Genomic DNA, 17,912 nt, shown 5'->3' on the forward strand with positions numbered 1-17,912 from the left:
TATATAATATTATAAACCAGATACCGAATATAATACATTACACCATATATAATATTATAAACCAGATACCGTATATAATATAATACACCATATATATTATACACCAGATACCGTATATAATACAATACACCATATATAATATTATACACCAGATACCGTATATAATACAATACACCATATATATTATACACCAGATACCGTATATAATACAATACACCATATATAATATTATACACCAGATACCGTATATAATACAATACACCATATATATTATACACCAGATACCGTATATAATACAATACACCATATATAATATTATACACCAGATACCATATATAATACAATACACCATATATATTATACACCAGATACTGTATATAATACAATACACCATATATAATATTATACACCAGATACCATATATAATACAATACACCATATATATTATACACCAGATACCGTATATAATACAATACACCATATATAATATTATAAACCAGATACCGTATATAATACAATACACCATATATATTATACACCAGATACCGTATATAATACAATACACCATATATATTATACACCAGATACCGTATATAATACAATACACCATATATATTATACACCAGATACCATATATAATACAATACACCATATATAATATTATACACCAGATACCATATATAATACAATACACCATATATAATATTATACACCAGATACCGTATATAATACAATACACCATATATATTATACACCAGATACCATATATAATACAATACACCATATATAATATTATACACCAGATACCATATATAATACAATACACCATATATATTATACACCAGATACCGTATATAATACAATACACCATATATATTATACACCAGATACTGTATATAATACAATACACCATATATAATATTATACGCCAGATACCGTATATAATACACCATATATAATATTATACGCCAGATACCGTATATAATACAATACACCATATATAATATTATACGCCAGATACCGTATATAATACAATACACCATATATAATATTATAAACCAGATACATATATAATACAATACACCATATATGATATTATACGCCACATACTGTAAATAATATACTATATAATATATAATATTATACACCAGATACCGTGTGTAATACAATACACCATATACAATACTATAAGCCAGATACCGTATATAATACATTACACCATATATATTATACACCAGATACCGTATATAATACATTACACCATATATAATATTATACACCAGATACTGTATATAATACAATACACCATATATATTATACACCAGATACCGTATATAATACAATACACCATATATATTATACACCAGATACTGTATATAATACAATACACCATATATAATATTATAAACCAGATACCATATATAATACATTACACCATATATAATATTATACACCAGATACTGTATATAATACAATACACCATATATATTATACACCAGATACCGTATATAATACAATACACCATATATATTATACACCAGATACTGTATATAATACAATACACCATATATAATATTATAAACCAGATACCATATATAATACATTACACCATATATAATATTATACACCAGATACTGTATATAATACATTACACCATATATAATATTATACACCAGATACTGTATATAATACAATACACCATATATAATATTATACACCAGATACTGTATATAATACAATACACCATATATATTATACACCAGATACCGTATATAATACAATACACCATATATATTATACACCAGATACTGTATATAATACAATACACCATATATATTATACACCAGATACTGTATATAATACATTACACCATATATAATATTATACACCAGATACTGTATATAATACAATACACCATATATATTATACACCAGATACTGTATATAATACAATACACCATATATAATATTATACACCAGATACCGTGTATAATACAATACACCATATATAATATTATAAACCAGATACCGAATATAATACATTACACCATATATAATATTATAAACCAGATACCGTATATAATACAATACACCATATATATTATACACCAGATACCGTATATAATACAATACACCATATATAATATTATACACCAGATACCGTATATAATACAATACACCATATATATTATACACCAGATACCATATATAATACAATACACCATATATAATATTATACACCAGATACCATATATAATACAATACACCATATATATTATACACCAGATACCGTATATAATACAATACACCATATATATTATACACCAGATACTGTATATAATACAATACACCATATATAATATTATACGCCAGATACCGTATATAATACACCATATATAATATTATACGACAGATACCGTATATAATACAATACACCATATATAATATTATAAACCAGATACATATATAATACAATACACCATATATGATATTATACGCCACATACTGTAAATAATATACTATATAATATATAATATTATACACCAGATACCGTGTGTAATACAATACACCATATACAATACTATAAGCCAGATACCGTATATAATACAATACACCATATATAATATTATAGACCAGACTACACCATATATATTATACACCAGATACCGTATATAATACATTACACCATATATAATATTATACACCAGATACTGTATATAATACAATACACCATATATATTATACACCAGATACCGTATATAATACAATACACCATATATATTATACACCAGATACTGTATATAATACAATACACCATATATAATATTATAAACCAGATACCATATATAATACATTACACCATATATAATATTATACACCAGATACTGTATATAATACAATACACCATATATATTATACACCAGATACCGTATATAATACAATACACCATATATATTATACACCAGATACTGTATATAATACAATACACCATATATAATATTATAAACCAGATACCATATATAATACATTACACCATATATAATATTATACACCAGATACTGTATATAATACATTACACCATATATAATATTATACACCAGATACTGTATATAATACAATACACCATATATAATATTATACACCAGATACTGTATATAATACAATACACCATATATATTATACACCAGATACCGTATATAATACAATACACCATATATATTATACACCAGATACTGTATATAATACAATACACCATATATATTATACACCAGATACTGTATATAATACATTACACCATATATAATATTATACACCAGATACTGTATATAATACAATACACCATATATATTATACACCAGATACTGTATATAATACAATACACCATATATATTATACACCAGATACCGTATATAATACATTACACCATATATAATATTATACACCAGATACTGTATATAATACAATACACCATATATATTATACACCAGATACTGTATATAATACAATACACCATATATATTATACACCAGATACTGTATATAATACATTACACCATATATAATATTATACACCAGATACTGTATATAATACATTACACCATATATAATATTATACACCAGATACTGTCTATAATACAATACACCATATATATTATACACCAGATACTGTATATAATACAATACACCATATATATTATACACCAGATACCGTATATAATACATTACACCATATATAATATTATACACCAGATACTGTATATAATACAATACACCATATATAATATTATACACCAGATACTGTATATAATACATTACACCATATATAATATTATACACCAGATACCGTATATAATACATTACACCATATATATTATACACCAGATACTGTATATAATACAATACACCATATATAATATTATACACCAGATACCGAATATAATACATTACACCATATATAATATTATACACCAGATACTGTATATAATACAATACACCATATATAATATTATACACCAGATACTGTATATAATACAATACACCATATATAATATTATACACCAGATACCATATATAATACAATACACCATATATATTATTATACGCCAGATACCGTATATAATACAATACACCATATATAATATTATACACCAGATACCGTATATAATACAATACACCATATATAATATTATACACCAGATACCGTATATAATACAATACACCATATATAATATTATACACCAGATACCGTATATAATACAATACACCATATATAATATTATACACCAGATACTGTATATAATACAATACACCATATATAATATTATAAACCAGATACCATATACAATACAATACACCATATATAATATTATAAACCAGATACCATATATAATACATTACACCATATATAATATTATACACCAGATACCGTATATAATACAATACACCATATATAATATTATACACCAGATACTGTATATAATACAATACACCATATATAATATTATACACCAGATACTGTATATAATACAATACACCATATATAATATACACCAGATACCGTATATAATACATTACACCATATATAATATTATACACCAGATACTGTATATAATACAATACACCATATATAATATTATACACCAGATACTGTATATAATACAATACACCATATATAATATTATAAACCAGATACCATATATAATACAATACACCATATATAATATTATACACCACATACCGTACATAATACAATACACCATATATAATATTATACACCAGATACCGAATATAATACATTACACCATATATAATATTATACACCAGATACCGTATATAATACAATACACCATATATATTATACACCAGATACTGTATATAATACAATACACCATATATAATATTATACACCAGATACTGTATATAATACAATACACCATATATAATATTATACACCAGATACCGAATATAATACATTACACCATATATAATATTATACACCAGATACTGTATATAATACAATACACCATATATAATATTATACACCAGATACTGTATATAATACAATACACCATATATAATATTATACACCAGATACCATATATAATACAATACACCATATATATTATTATACGCCAGATACCGTATATAATACAATACACCATATATAATATTATACACCAGATACCGTATATAATACAATACACCATATATAATATTATACACCAGATACCGTATATAATACAATACACCATATATAATATTATACACCAGATACCGTATATAATACAATACACCATATATAATATTATACACCAGATACTGTATATAATACAATACACCATATATAATATTATAAACCAGATACCATATATAATACAATACACCATATATAATATTATAAACCAGATACCATATATAATACATTACACCATATATAATATTATACACCAGATACCGTATATAATACAATACACCATATATAATATTATACACCAGATACTGTATATAATACAATACACCATATATAATATTATACACCAGATACTGTATATAATACAATACACCATATATAATATTATACACCAGATACCGAATATAATACATTACACCATATATAATATTATACACCAGATACCGTATATAATACAATACACCATATATATTATACACCAGATACTGTATATAATACAATACACCATATATAATATTATACACCAGAAACTGTATATAATACAATACACCATATATAATATTATACACCAGATACCGAATATAATACATTACACCATATATAATATTATACACCAGATACTGTATATAATACAATACACCATATATAATATTATACACCAGATACTGTATATAATACAATACACCATATATAATATTATACACCAGATACCATATATAATACAATACACCATATATATTATTATACGCCAGATACCGTATATAATACAATACACCATATATAATATTATACACCAGATACCGTATATAATACAATACACCATATATAATATTATACACCAGATACCGTATATAATACAATACACCATATATAATATTATACACCAGATACCGTATATAATACAATACACCATATATAATATTATACACCAGATACCGTATATAATACAATACACCATATATAATATTATACGCCAGATACCGTATATAATACAATACACCATATATAATATTATACACCAGATACCGTATATAATACAATACACCATATATAATATTATACACCAGATACCATATATAATACAATACACCATATATATTATTATACGCCAGATACCGTATATAATACAATACACCATATATAATATTATACACCAGATACCGTATATAATACAATACACCATATATAATATTATACACCAGATACCATATATAATACAATACACCATATATATTATTATACGCCAGATACCGTATATAATACAATACACCATATATAATATTATACACCAGATACCGTATATAATACAATACAACATATATATTATACACCAGATACCATATATAATACAATACACCATATATAATATTATACACCAGATACTGTATATAATACAATACACCATATATAATATTATACACCAGATACTGTATATAATACAATACACCATATATATTATACACCAGATACCGTACATAATACAATACACCATATATAATATTATACACCAGATACCATATATAATACAATACACCATATATATTATTATACGCCAGATACCGTATATAATACAATAGACCATATATAATATTATACACCAGATACTGTATATAATACAATACACCATATATAATATTATACACCAGATACCATATATAATACAATACACCATATATAATATTATACACCAGATACTGTATATAATACAATACACCATATATAATATTATACACCAGATACTGTATATAATACAATACACCATATATAATATTATACACCAGATACCGTATATAATACAATACACCATATATATTATACACCAGATACCATATATAATACAATACACCATATATATTATACACCAGATACCGAATATAATACAATACACCATATATAATATTATAAACCAGATACCGTATATAATACAATACACCATATATAATATTATACACCAGATACCGTATATAATACAATACACCATATATATTATACACCAGATACCATATATAATACAATACACCATATATATTATACACCAGATACCGTATATAATACAATACACCATATATAATATTATAAACCAGATACCGTATATAATACAATACACCATATATAATATTATACACCAGATACTGTATATAATACAATACACCATATATAATATTATAAACCAGATACCAAATATAATACATTACACCATATATAATATTATACACCAGATACTGTATATAATACAATACACCATATATAATATTATACACCAGATACCGTATATAATACAATACACCTATATAATATTATACACCAGATACCATATATAATACAATACACCATATATAATATTATACACCAGATACTGTATATAATACAATACACCATATATAATATTATACGCCAGATACCGTATATAATACATTACACCATATATAATATTATACACCAGATACCATATATAATACAATACACCATATATAATATTATACATCAGATACCGTATATAATACAATACACCATATATATTATACACCAGATACCGTATATAATACAATACACCATATATAATATTATACACCAGATACCATATATAATACAATACACCATCTATAATATTATACACCAGATACTGTATATAATACAATACACCATATATAATATTATACGCCAGATACCGTATATAATACACTACACCATATATAATATTATAAACCAGATACCAAATATAATACATTACACCATATATAATATTATACACCAGATACCATATATAATACAATACACCATATATAATATTATACGCCAGATACCGTATATAATACAATACACCATATATAATATTATACACCAGATACCATATATAATACAATACACCATATATAATATTATACACCAGATACCGTATATAATACAATACACCATATATAATATTATACACCAGATACCGTATATAATACAATACACCATATATGATATTATACACCAGATACCATATATAATACAATACACCATATATAATATTATACACCAGATACCGTATATAATACAATACACCATATATGATATTATACACCAGATACCATATATAATACAATACACCATATATAATATTATACACCAGATACTGTATATAATACAATACACCATATATAATATTATACACCAGATACCGTATATAATACAATACACCATATATATTATAAACCAGATACCATATATAATAAAATACACCATATATAATATTATACACCAGATACCATATATAATACAATACACCATATATAATATTATACACCAGATACCGTATATAATACAATACACCATATATAATATTATACACCAGATACCCTATATAATACAATACACCATATATAATATTATACACCAGATACCATATATAATACAATACACCATATATAATATTATACACCAGATACCATATATAATACAATACACCATATATAATATTATACACCAGATACCGTATATAATACAATACACCATATATAATATTATACACCAGATACCGTATATAATACAATACACCATATATAATATTATACAACAGATACCGTATATAATACAATACACCATATATAATATTATACACCAGATACCATATATAATACAATACACCATATATAATATTATACACCAGATACCGTATATAATACAATACACCATATATAATATTATACACCAGATACCGTATATAATACAATACACCATATATAATATTATACACCAGATACCATATATAATACAATACACCATATATAATATTATACACCAGATACCGTATATAATACAATACACCGTATATAATATTATACACCAGATACCGTATATAATACAATACACCATATATAATATTATACACCAGATACCATATATAATACAATACACCATATATAATATTATACACCAGATACCATATATAATACAATACACCATATATAATATTATACACCAGATACCATATATAATACAATACACCATATATAATATTATACACCAGATACCATATATAATACAATACACCATATATAATATTATACACCAGATACCATATATAATACAATACACCATATATAATATTATACACCAGATACCGTATATAATACAATACACCATATATAATATTATACACCAGATACCATATATAATACAATACACCATATATAATATTATACACCAGATACCGTATATAATACAATACACCATATATATTATACACCAGATACCGTATATAATACAATACACCATATATATTATACACCAGATACCGTATATAATACAATACACCATATATATTATACACCAGATACCGTATATAATACAATACACCATATATATTATACACCAGATACCGTATATAATACAATACACCATATATAATATTATACACCAGTTACCGTATATAATACAATACACCATATATATTATACCCCAGATACCGTATATAATACAATACACCATATATAATATTATACACCAGATACCGTATATAATACAATACACCATATATATTATACACCAGATACCGTATATAATACAATACACCATATATATTATACACCAGATACCGTATATAATACAATACACCATATATATTATACACCAGATACCGTATATAATACAATACACCATATATATTATACACCAGATACCGTATATAATACAATACACCATATATATTATACACCAGATACCGTATATAATACAATACACCATATATAATATTATACACCAGTTACCGTATATAATACAATACACCATATATATTATACCCCAGATACCGTATATAATACAATACACCATATATATTATACACCAGATACCGTATATAATACAATACACCATATATATTATACACCAGATACCGTATATAATACAATACACCATATATATTATACACCAGATACCATATATAATACAATACACCATATATATTATTATACACCAGTTACCGTATATAATACAATACACCATATATATTATACCCCAGATACCGTATATAATACAATACACCATATATAATATTATACACCAGATACCGTATATAATACAATACACCATATATATTATACACCAGATACCATATATAATACAATACACCATATATATTATACACCAGATACCATATATAATACAATACACCATATATATTATACCCCAGATACCGTATATAATATAATACACCATATATATTATTATACACCAGTTACCGTATATAATACAATACACCATATATATTATACCCCAGATACCGTATATAATACAATACACCATATATAATATTATACACCAGATACCATATATAATACAATACACCATATATATTATACACCAGATACCGTATATAATACAATGCACCATATATAATATTATACACCAGATACTGTATAAAATACAATACACCATATATAATATTATACACCAGATACCGTATATAATACAATACACCATATATATTATACACCAGATACCGTATATAATACAATACACCATATATATTATACACCAGATACCATATATAATACAATACACCATATATATTATTATACACCAGTTACCGTATATAATACAATACACCATATATATTATACCCCAGATACCGTATATAATACAATACACCATATATAATATTATACACCAGATACCATATATAATACAATACACCATATATATTATACACCAGATACCGTATATAATACAATACACCATATATAATATTATACACCAGATACCATATATAATACAATACACCATATATAATATTATACACCAGATACCGTATATAATACAATACACCATATATATTATACACCAGATACCGTATATAATACAATACACCATATATATTATACACCAGATACCATATATAATACAATACACCATATATATTATTATACACCAGTTACCGTATATAATACAATACACCATATATATTATACACCAGATACCATATATAATACAATACACCATATATAATATTATACACCAGATACTGTATATAATACAATACACCATATATAATATTATACACCAGATACCATATATAATACAATACACCATATATAATATTATACACCAGATACTGTATATAATACAATACACCATATATAATATTATACACCAGATACCGTATATAATACAATACACCATATATATTATACACCAGATACCGTATATAATACAATACACCATATATATTATACACCAGATACCATATATAATACAATACACCATATATATTATTATACACCAGTTACCGTATATAATACAATACACCATATATATTATACACCAGATACCATATATAATACAATACACCATATATAATATTATACACCAGATACTGTATATAATACAATACACCATATATAATATTGTACACCAGATACCATATATAATACAATACACCATATATAATATTATACACCAGATACCGTATATAATACAATACACCATATATAATATTATACACCAGATACCGTATATAATACAATACACCATATATAATATTATTCACCAGATACCATATATAATACAATACACCAGATACTGTACATAATACAATACACCATATATAATATTATACACCAGATACCGTATATAATACAATACACCATATATAATATTATACACCAGATACCATATATAATACAATACACCATATATATTATACACCAGATACCGTATATAATACAATACACCATATATAATATTATACACCAGATACTGTACATAATACAATACACCATATATAATATTATACACCAGATACAGTATATAATACAATACACCATATATAATATTATACACCAGATACCATATATAATACAATACACCATATATAATATTATAAACCAGATACCATATATAATACAATACACCATATATAATATTATACACCAGATACCGTATATAATACAATACACCATATATAATATTATAAACCAGATACCAAATATAATACAATACACCATATTTAATATTATAAACCAGATACCATATATAATACAATACACCATATATAATATTATACACCAGATACCGTATATAATACAATACACCATATATAATATTATACACCAGATACCGTATATAATACAATACACCATATATATTGTACACCAGATACCGTATATAATACAATACACCATATATAATATTATACACCAGATACCGTATATAATACAATACACCATATATAATATTATATACCAGATACCATATATAATACAATACACCATATATAATATTATACACCAGATACCATATATAATACAATACACCATATATAATATTATACACCAGATACCATATATAATACAATACACCATATATAATATTATACACCAGATACCATATATAATACAATACACCATATATAATATTATACACCAGATACCATATATAATACAATACACCATATATAATATTATAAACCAGATACCATATATAATACAATACACCATATATATTGTACACCAGATACCGTATATAATACAATACACCATATATAATATTATACACCACATACTGTATATAATACAATACACCATATATAATATTATACGCCAGATACCGTATATAATACAATACACCATATATAATATTATACACCAGATACTGTACATAATACAATACACCATATATAATATTATACGCCAGATACCATATATAATACAATACACCATATATAATATTATACAACAGATACCGTATATAATACAATACACCATATATAATATTATACACCAGATACTGTATATAATACAATACACCATATATAATATTATACGCCAGATACCGTATATAATACAATACACCATATATAATATTATACACCAGATACCATATATAATACAATACACCATATATAATATTATACACCAGATACCATATATAATACAATACACCATATATAATATTATACACCAGATACCATATATAATACAATACACCATATATAATATTATACACCAGATACCATATATAATACAATACACCATATATAATATTATAAACCAGATACCGTATATAATACAATACACCATATATAATATTATACACCAGATACTGTATATAATACAATACACCATATATAATATTATACGCCAGATACCGTATATAATACAATACACCATATATAATATTATACACCAGATACCGTATATAATACAATACACCATATATAATATTATACACCAGATACCGTATATAATACAATACACCATATATATTATACACCAGATACCGTATGTAATACAATACACCATATATAATATTATACACCAAATACCATATATAATACAATACACCATATATAATATTATACACCACATACTGTATATAATACAATACACCATATATAATATTATACACCAGATACCGTATATAATACAATACACCATATATAATATTATACACCAGATACCGTTTATAATACAATACACCATATATAATATTATACGCCAGATACCGTATATAATACAATACACCATATATAATATTATACACCAGATATCGTGTATGTAATACAATACACCATATATAATATTATACCCTCAGATACCGTATATAATACAATACACCATATATAATATTATACGCCAGATACCGTATATATTATACACCAGATACTGTACATAATACAATACACCATATATAATATTATACGCCAGATACCATATATAATACAATACACCATATATATTATACACCAGATACCGTATATAATACAATACACCATATATAATATTATACACCAAATACCATATATAATACAATACACCATATATAATATTATACACCACATACTGTATATAATACAATACACCATATATAATATTATACACCAGATACCGTATATAATACAATACACCATATATAATATTATACACCAGATACCGTTTATAATACAATACACCATATATAATATTATACGCCAGATACCGTATATAATACAATACACCATATATAATATTATACACCAGATATCGTGTATGTAATACAATACACCATATATAATATTATACCCTCAGATACCGTATATAATACAATACACCATATATAATATTATACGCCAGATACCGTATATATTATACACCAGATACTGTACATAATACAATACACCATATATAATATTATACGCCAGATACCATATATAATACAATACACCATATATAATATTATACACCAGATACCGTATATAATACAATGCACCATATATAATATTATACGCCAGATACCGTATATAATACAATACACCATATATAATATTATACACCAGATACCGTATATAATACAATACACCATATATAATATTATACACCAGATACCATATATAATACAATACACCATATATAATATTATACATCAGATACCGTATATAATACAATACACCATATATATTATACACCAGATACCGTATATAATACAATACACCATATATAATATTATACACCAGATACCGTATATAATACATTACACCATATATAATATTATACACCAGATACCATATATAATACAATACACCATATATAATATTATACATCAGATACCGTATATAATACAATACACCATATATAATATTATAAACCAGATACCATATATAATACAATACACCATATATATTGTACACCAGATACCGTATATAATACAATACACCATATATAATATTATACACCACATACTGTATATAATACAATACACCATATATAATATTATACGCCAGATACCGTATATAATACAATACACCATATATAATATTATACACCAGATACTGTACATAATACAATACACCATATATAATATTATACGCCAGATACCATATATAATACAATACACCATATATAATATTATACAACAGATACCGTATATAATACAATACACCATATATAATATTATACACCAGATACTGTATATAATACAATACACCATATATAATATTATACGCCAGATACCGTATATAATACAATACACCATATATAATATTATACACCAGATACCATATATAATACAATACACCATATATAATATTATACACCAGATACCATATATAATACAATACACCATATATAATATTATACACCAGATACCATATATAATACAATACACCATATATAATATTATACACCAGATACCATATATAATACAATACACCATATATAATATTATAAACCAGATACCGTATATAATACAATACACCATATATAATATTATACACCAGATACTGTATATAATACAATACACCATATATAATATTATACGCCAGATACCGTATATAATACAATACACCATATATAATATTATACACCAGATACCGTATATAATACAATACACCATATATAATATTATACACCAGATACCGTATATAATACAATACACCATATATAATATTATACACCACATACTGTATATAATACAATACACCATATATAATATTATACACCAGATACCGTATATAATACAATACACCATATATAATATTATACACCAGATACCGTTTATAATACAATACACCATATATAATATTATACGCCAGATACCGTATATAATACAATACACCATATATAATATTATACACCAGATATCGTGTATGTAATACAATACACCATATATAATATTATACCCTCAGATACCGTATATAATACAATACACCATATATAATATTATACGCCAGATACCGTATATATTATACACCAGATACTGTACATAATACAATACACCATATATAATATTATACGCCAGATACCATATATAATACAATACACCATATATAATATTATACACCAGATACCGTATATAATACAATGCACCATATATAATATTATACGCCAGATACCGTATATAATACAATACACCATATATAATATTATACACCAGATACCGTATATAATACAATACACCATATATAATATTATACACCAGATACCATATATAATACAATACACCATATATAATATTATACATCAGATACCGTATATAATACAATACACCATATATATTATACACCAGATACCGTATATAATACAATACACCATATATAATATTATACACCAGATACCGTATATAATACATTACACCATATATAATATTATACACCAGATACCATATATAATACAATACACCATATATAATATTATACATCAGATACCGTATATAATACAATACACCATATATATTATACACCAGATACCGTATATAATACAATACACCATATATAATATTATACACCAGATACCATATATAATACAATACACCATATATAATATTATACACCAGATACCATATATAATACAATACACCATATATAATATTATACACCAGATACCGTATATAATACAATACACCATATATAATATTATACACCAGATACCGTATATAATACACTACACCATATATAATATTATACACCAGATACCATATATAATACAATACACCATATATAATATTATACACCAGATACTGTATATAATACAATACACCATATATAATATTATACACCAGATACTGTATATAATACAATACATAATATATAATATTATACACCAGATACTGTATATAATACACTACACCATATATAATATTATACACCAGATACCATATATAATACAATACACCATATATGATATTATACACCAGATACTGTATATAATACAATACACCATATATAATATTATACACCAGATACCATATATAATACAATACACCATATATAATATTATACACAGATACTGTATATAATACAATACACCATATATAATATTATAAACCAGATACCATATATAATACAATACACCATATATAATATTATACACCAGATACCGTATATAATACAATACACCATATATGATATTATACACCAGATACTGTATATAATACAATACACCATATATAATATTATACGCCAGATACTGTATATAATACAATACACCATATATAATATTATACACCAGATACTGTATATAATACAATACACCATATATAATATTATACACCAGATACCGTATATAATACAATACACCATATATGATATTATACACCAGATACCGTATATAATACAATACACCATATATAATATTATACACCAGATACTGTATATAATACAATACACCATATATAATATTATACACCAGATACTGTATATAATACAATACACCATATATAATATTATACACCAGATACTGTATATAATACAATACACCATATATAATATTATACACCAGATACCGTATATAATACAATACACCATATATATTATACACCAGATACTGTATATAATACAATACACCATATATGATATTATACACCAGATACTGTATATAATACAATACACCATATATAATATTATACACCAGATACTGTATATAATACAATACACCATATATAATATTATAAACCAGATACCATATATAATACAATACACCATATATAATATTATACACCAGATACTGTATATAATACATTACACCATATATAATATTATACACCAGATACTGTATATAATACAATACACCATATATAATATTATACACCAGATACTGTATATAATACATTACACCATATATAATATTATACACCAGATACTGTATATAATACAATACACCATATATAATATTATACACCAGATACCATATATAATACATTACACCATATATAATATTATACACCAGATACCGTATATAATACAATACACCATATATGATATTATACACC

The sequence above is a fragment of the Dendrobates tinctorius genome, unplaced genomic scaffold, assembly GCF_039654945.1.
Source record: "Dendrobates tinctorius isolate UK_male_01 unplaced genomic scaffold, ASM3965494v1 ptg000264l, whole genome shotgun sequence".
NCBI lineage: Eukaryota > Metazoa > Chordata > Amphibia > Anura > Dendrobatidae > Dendrobates > Dendrobates tinctorius.